Consider the following 7,999-nt stretch of genomic DNA (forward strand, 5'->3'; position numbering starts at 1 on the left):
ATCATGTTGCTCCTCTTTCCTTTATCAGTAAATTCTTTTTGTCAGCATGAATGAATGCACTCAGGCATAAAAGAAATATGTTTTTATTGTATTCATTATGAATAGACAAGATTTCTGGCATGATACCACAACTGAGAAACATGTAATAAATACAAATGGCAATGCTTACTTAAGTTGAAAAGGCATTTGCAGATGCTGAATCCTAGTTCCTTTCTGTTTCTCACTTAAATGGACTGTGAATCGCTCACTTTAATGAAGTTTTAGAAGTAATTCTTCAGAGAAATTTAACACACAAGATTTCCACTGTACAAACCAATCAATTAAAACAAGACACTAACTCAGAGTATTGCAATATTTAGTTCAGAAAGGAAGATCTGAAACTCTTTTGGGCAGAGGAAGGGACAGAATTTAAAGTATCATAATATCTCTAAATGTTTATAAAGTTCAAATTATAACTAGCTTAAATAAACCCTTATCTTACAGTGGTCTCTGCCTAGGTCCAAATGCATTGCCAAGTAATAAGACATCCAGTTGCCACTTATACTGCTGTGCTTTGGCTGCATTCACATGGAACAAAATGGAAAACTGGAGAAAGATATTCAGGCTCAGCTCCTACAGTACAAATTCCTTGTAATATACCAAGTTGTACACATAATAAACTAAAAGAAAACCGTAACACGGGAAATTACAGATGAGACCAAGAACGTGAGCAGAGGGTCAGAGTGCCCCAGAGTATTGAGTATAAAGAAGTCTATAAAATAGTTCACACTTTGCTAGAAATAAAGTACAATTGTCTAGATGTTTTAATTTGACCATGTTAAGGTAAAAACTTGACTTTCCTTGAAGAAGCATGTGGCTTTCTTTAAGACAGTGAGTGTTGGAATTGTGTTCTGGAGAAATGCTATGGAATATATTTTGTGAGTGAGGAGAGGGGAGAGCAGCTCTTTCTCTGTTTACACGTACTTGGATCATCATTTACTTCTTTTATTGGAAATAAATAAATTAAAACACACATCAGTGGCAAAGTTTTTTGGTTTTGTTGTTGTTTTTATTTTTCCTGTAGAGTTGCTGAATATTTGTCTGTCAGCATTGGCAGTGAAATCCATTATTCAAAAACATTGCTGAGACAAAAATACATCTCAAAGCAAGCACCAGATCTTAAAAAAGATGAAAAGAAGAAAGATAAGGGAAAAAAAGATGCTATACAGTGCAATATTGCTCACAGTCCCAGGACCATTACACACAATACACTACTTGATAAAAAAAGCAGCATTCAATTCTTTTGATTTCATACTATAATTAAGCTTAATGTAACACATAAATAGATAGTCAAGTAAATGAACATCAAGAGATGCTTAAGGCCAAAGACTCTCCCACTAACCAAGTGTGTCTTTCTTGATTTCTAGGACTGGATGGAATGAAACAGGGCTTGTGTTATTTGAGGTGTTTTTGATGAGGGTTAGGGTTTTGCAAAAGTACACTGATGCCTTTTACTTTTACAAAATGGTCAGAGGTTAATTCAGGGCTCATACAAGACACAAGTGCTTTATTAGAAAAGTACTGAGATATCAATCTGATTTAGTCAAATAATATTTAATAATATTTGTGGGATCAAAGACTATATTGTTGTATTTCAGTTTAGAGAAGAAATCTAAATGGTTTGAAATGTTCCTGGAATGCTTATCCCACACTCATTTAAAGGACAGAGAAAACAATTAATAGATTTGTATTAGATCAGAAGAATTACGGCTTAACTAAATGCTAATTTAATACTTCCTGAATTAGGTATATTTCTATTAGAAAAATTATGCAAGTTTGCCCCAACACTTCTCCATTAGTCTAAGACCCATAAACTGTGTGTATTCCTTTAAGTTTGTGTAGATTTGAAGCTACCTGAAGTAAATCTGTAGAGAGGCAAAAACTCAAAGAGCATCTGCAAATCATTCTAGAGTGTTGGTGTTTCAGGGCATGCTGCAAGGTTGCAGATAATCTTTCATTATCAAAGAAGCAATAAACAGCCCCCAAACATGCCGAAGTACTACCTGTAGACAGCAGAATGTGTGTGGTTGATCAAAGCATATTAAACATGTTTAAATGAAATCTGAGGTGTCAGAGTAAACAGGAGCGGCAAATAGAGACAGGAAATGTGGATTTGAGTTTATAGTTATGTCCATAAAATGGTGTGGCCAATATGGAGCAGAAAACAGCTTATTTCTGCTGAAGATGATGGGGTTTGTAAGGTGTTTTGTTCAGAATGTTTTCCAAATCTTGCATATCAGTTGAGCAGCAAAAAACATCTGGAAAGGATTTTGACACTTCTGTGCTGATATTTTCTATTTTAATATTTGTTACACCAGTCTATAACAGGTATCTTTTTCAAGAAACTTATTTTTTTAAAATTTATTTTCCTACTTGTCCCTGTACTTTGCTATACCTTGACTCTGACAAGTTCAAGTGATTTAAGTGATCTTAAGATCTGCAGTATTTTTACAAGTGCACATCAGAGTCTTAGAATACATATGTTCAGCAGAAGTGATTTCTACCCTACTGAGCTTAATTAAGGAGGAAAAAAAAACACACAAAACTTTCAATTGCTTTCAACTGAGCAACAATTTAAGAACTTAGAGATTAACAGGACAATCCTTTAGAATCAGACAAAATAAAACAGTGGAAAAGTCTATGAAAGTCAATTGCTGCAAATGCTGCAAGAGTACAGCTACTCATTATGCTAATACATATTTAGCTTTTCTTAAAAAAAAAAAAAAGAGAAAAAAAGAAAAAACGAATGGCAGCAGAGAGGCAGTGTGAAGCCATTCCTGTATTTGCTGATTACATATCTGTGCAGTTAAAGCAATATTCTTTGTGTAAAATAATGTAATAGTTGTCTTTTATTCTCAGTAGGCTGGAAGCATAGATGTTAATTTCTTTCTTTCATGCATGGGATATTTAAGCTGTTTTCTCAGTGCAGTGTTCTCAACTGTAACTTCATATGGGCTGGAATCTTCCACTATATTCACATAAAAGTTTTTTGATTCTGTTACATACAAATCCCATTGCAAGACTTAGGTCCTGTTTCTAACATGCATAAATTGATAATGCAACTGAGAATCTGAAAAAGAGTCACATATACCAAAATTGTCACATATGTACCAAAGTATTGAAACTAACAGATTATCACAGAGAAGTTCTCTCACTTAGCAAGCTGAAGGAAGTTCATGATCAGTCCCACAGCCCTGAATAATCAGTAAAAGAAAAAATAGCTACATAAAATATATATTTAGATGTCCACATAGAATTCTTAGAGTACAACAATAAAGTGATCAACAACACTAGGAAAATAATTTGCTATTGTTGCCAAAATTTAAGATTTAGTATTTTTAAAGATAAAATCTCTTATTAGAGCAATTGTTGGGAAACCTGTCAAAAGCAAAGTGACACTGTACTTTCACACATTCAAATGTGTAGAATAACATGACCTGGGCCATAGACCTGTCCCAGTATAATTTAAGTCAAGGCCCAACAGATAGATGTCACTGAGAAATTAAGGTGAAAGCAACAACAGGAGTGTTATTGGACAGCCATCATACAATATTTTGATCAGCCTTTTTCCTGTAGGCAAAGTTTTTTAGGCATGTTTTTGTATGACACTAATTTCTGTGTTTTTATGATGGTATTCAATGCATGCACTGATCATAGCATGTACTTATGTTATCTCTGTGGAAGTTTCTGTTTTATTTACCTGTGACGACCTCTGAGAATCTGCCACATAGGTAGAAAAACAGTGTTACTTGATTTCATAAGCTTAAACTAGTGTTAAGTAGGGAAAAAAATTTATCTCAGAAAACTGGATTTTGCTTACTTACAAGGTAGAAATTCAAAAGAAATACTGAGTTTGATAGGAAGGAAGTATGAATGGAAACGTGTGGGTAAGCAGGAAAGGGAAAACAGAAAGAAGACTTAAAAGGATGGCTGGATGACAAGCAACACTCTTCCCAGGGCACTGTTTTCATCAGCAAAATTGGGGAAGGTGGTTTTGATATCCAAAGCAAAGAGCCTGAAATCGGAAGAGCAGGTGACTCACCAGAAAAAAAGACAGTGCCCTGGCACTGGCATAATGGCAGCAAGGCTGAAGCATGTCATCTGTACCAGTTCTTTTCCCTGGATGGGATGTCACACATACACTGAAAGAGAAAACCAGACAATGGGGAACAGCATGTCTTAAGGCTTGTGTCATATGATGTAAGTGAGATCTGAAGCGAAGTTCTACCTCAAAATATCTGACAGCTCCAGAGGGATGTGAAAGGTCTGTTTAAAGACTTGTTTGTCACCAGCAGACAAGAGTAGCTCCAGCAACACAGTGAGGATCAGACAAATGGCATGTGTTTTCATCTGCATTACACAAAGTGATCTCGATCTGACCACTTGGGCACATGTGTATTGCTGCCTGTGGACATGTGAGTGAAGAATGTGAAAGAGTGAAAACAAAAAATGTTGAAAATAAATAACATCTTTCTTGTTCACAAGATCTTCTGTTGAGTTCAATTAAGCTAACACCGCTACAATGTAGTTGTCAATACCATGAGTAAAATCAACACACAAAAAAACAATCAGTATGCTTGACGACATATTCTCTGGCAGTCAAATTTTGAATAATACTACAAAAGTATTTCTGTGGTAACTCTCAAACAAAAAGCTGGTTACCAGGTCGTTTTGAAGGGAAGCATCTTCTACTGAAGGCAGCTGTTGGGAATTTTAATATCAAGCTTTCCAGCCTTTCTACTCCCCTAGGAAAAAGTGCATTGTGTTATTTTCAGCAACTAAAATATCCAGTGACTTATCACCACTGTTTTCATCTTAAATCTGAAACACAGCACCATGCCAGCTACTACATGTTAAGAAAATTATGTCACAGTTAAAACCAGGACAGAACTGCACCAAGGAGTTTGCCCAAAGAGTTTGAAAAATACAATATATTATTAGATGGATTCTAATTGAGGAACACCATAGACAACAGCCAAGTACTGCTAGTGTTGGACCTGTTAAAACTGCTGAGCTGCTATACGATCACTTGAATTTGTAGCCCAGTACCTTAGTACACATAGTATTGGTATTCCCAGTAAGAGGCGACTGCCTTTGTGCTAAGTTTATGCAGACTCAGGATTTAATCCTGTCAGGTTTTCTTGGTCTGATCTTGTGCTGACTTGTCTGGAACTTTGTTTTAGTTCATTTGGCTGTAAAAAAATGTTTCTAATGACCAAGTGACTATGCCTAACTTGTTTTATTTTTGCTTATCTTAGTAATTTCTAACAATATTTTCTACATTAAAAAATTAGATGCCTTCTGCTTTTCCAGTGACAAGTCTTTGAGCATAAAAATATCTTCATTTGTTCCCAATTTGCTTAGCATGTGTATTTATGCCAATTAAAACTGGATTTTCCTAAAATGAAGACATAAAAGAGTGTGTTCACTCTACACTGTAAATGAAATTTCTCAAGTTCTGCTCTGGATGGTGGGATTTAATTTGTTGGCTGTCTACATGTAAAAAAAACTAAAGATACTGGCCAAGGTTAAGTCCATAATAATTTAATTGAGCTATCTACTTCACTGAAAAAGCACTGGATTTAGACTGACAAAACAAGATCAGAGACTGTCTTGATAATTTAGCATTTCTATTTGAAGAATGAGATCAGTGATAGTGAAAAGGCAAAGGGCAAAGAATATATTTCTGATCTGTTTGGATGGATTAGCAAGGGTGGGATTGAGACTGATGGCCTTAATATTTCTCAGTACGGAACAGAATTGCCTCCTAGTCTTCAGACAGCATCCTGTAAATAAAAAGAGTAAAAGAGCATAGCTTAAAGAAAATCTTGTTCAAGTATTATTAATTCTCCTGTCTGATGTGGAAATTGATATTATATTCTAGTTCAGTTATATGCCTAAATTTTGCAAATTTCCCACAGAGGTTTGAAAGAGCAAGAAGGTTCCTACAAAATCCCCCTGGAATTGTCAGGAGTCTACGTTTGTTTGTTTTTTAAAATAAAAAAAGATTTTTCAGTGTATACTCTTTGGTATAGCCTGAGTCTCCAGCTTCTGATAATGCCTACAACCACAAAAGCTTAAATACATCTGTTTGTTAAATCACTTATCTAAATACAAATCAAAGACTATTTTATGAAAATTAACTGTTATCTATTTTAGTTGAATCCATTACAATATTAAAAATATCATTAAAGTATTTCTATTGCAATTTGCCTACTAGCAGTGCCAGCACACAATAGTAAGCTAACATTCAATACAGCTAAAGTGACTATTATCCTCTCTGGACAGGAGCTTTTGATGGCAGGACTGTTCTGGCTCTTACATTAACACTTTCTTTGTTTTTCTTATGTGAAAAGCAGACATGACTATAGACAACAAGAAGTACTATTATGTACAAAATAGTCTTGGTAATATTATGTACAAAATAGTCTTGGTTATTCCTCCATGGGTTGCAGATGTACCTCTCTATATACACACTTCTCCCTTTGAGAATGCCTTCCTGACAGGATCAGTAGCCATCTCAGATTTCCTGGGTAGGTCTTTCTTCTTGCAGAGTTCTTCAGTGATTCGGTTTGTTGAGGAGAGGCCTGTGAAAAGTAAAACAGTCCCACTTTGATGATTCTGCTAGAGATTTATACTCACTGTGAGACTTCAAATGTGCATTTTTATTTGTTCTTTGTTTTGTTCCTTTTTTTTTTTTCTATTCCTTGTTTTGCTTTTTTTTTGTTGTGTGTGTCAAAAAGGATATTGTTTAACATATTCTGGTTCAATTTAAGAAGTGGTCACACGTTAAAACTATGTAGTGTTTTATTTTCATAAGTTTGTTCTTAGCAGTGACACAAGTACCATCTCTATCTCTGACAGATCGTATCTCAAACGTATTTACATGAGATAGAGGTTATTTAAGTATTAAAAGCTATCTTTTTGACACAATGTAATTTGCTACAATGTTGGTCAACTCTAATCTAATGCATTTGATGTTTCTTTTGTATATATCCCAGTTACCAAATTACTTGCAAATCTATCATGATTAAGCTTTTATTCAAGTCTAAAATATTTAAATTAAAACTATCAGTAACAGATTAAAAATAACATCTGCAGTATATGCATATATTATGAAATTTGATGGAAAAGTATTGGACAGAAAAGAGTAATATGCCGACTCATTTTCAACCCTTTTATTTCTCAACAGGGATGTGAGTTCTAGAAACATTCAGGTGATTGAATCGTTAATGACAAACAGCTAAAACAGATAAAAATTAACAAAAGAATAATATATATATTATTTTTTTGTGAGAAAGTTAAATAGATATGAATAATATGTGTCTTATTTTATCACATCACATAATAATATGAATTAAAGAAAAGGCAATGTTAAAAGAAAACTGTGTCAATACTGTATTCATAAGAGCATCGTGTTGGGTTTTCAGTCAGAAACCTTCAATAAAATGTCTTAACTACAGAAGCGGAGTAGCCGTCTTTGAGTGCTTCTCTATGTTCCAACTACTCTTAGAACATTTCATTCCAGATGTCTGAAAAAATTATAGCAAAAACAACTCTACAACACATTCTCCCTTTCTACTTTGAAAGACTTTAAACTTACCAACTTGTACACAGACTTGTGTGCTTGCCACACCCGCAGCTGAAAGTAGTCCAACATACTCTCAGAGCTAGGAACAACAATCTACTAAAGGTAATGAAGAAATGTGAAGAGTGTAAAAAACAGAATGAACAAGAAACTCAAGTTTTTAACTTCCTCAGTAATTGCCATTATGGAGTGCTGAGAACTGAACTCTTCTCTGAAGATTTTCACAAAAAAAATTATTTCAGAAGATGCAACCCACCTGCAGGTCGGTGGCCACCAGCTGTGTCCCAGAATTGCAAAGCTCAGGTGCTGACAACTTGATCAATTGCTCCCAAGCCACAGAAGCATGCCACCTCATCAAGCTCCTTACTTCTA

General features: G+C 34.7%; 1 long non-coding RNA gene across 1 annotated transcript; it reads right to left on the reverse strand.

Moving 5' to 3' along the window:
* Positions 1 to 5,567: 5,567 nt before the first annotated feature.
* LOC109366454 lies at positions 5,568 to 7,784 on the reverse strand. The gene is made up of 3 exons (XR_002112776.2): positions 7,643 to 7,784; positions 6,501 to 6,626; positions 5,568 to 5,825 (listed from the first exon to the last, which is right to left on the reverse strand). It is a non-coding gene; the product is annotated as an uncharacterized LOC109366454 (long non-coding RNA).
* Between the last annotated feature and the right edge of the window lie 215 nt (positions 7,785 to 7,999).

Source organism: Meleagris gallopavo, chromosome 2 (assembly GCF_000146605.3).
Source record: "Meleagris gallopavo isolate NT-WF06-2002-E0010 breed Aviagen turkey brand Nicholas breeding stock chromosome 2, Turkey_5.1, whole genome shotgun sequence".
Lineage (NCBI taxonomy): Eukaryota > Metazoa > Chordata > Aves > Galliformes > Phasianidae > Meleagris > Meleagris gallopavo.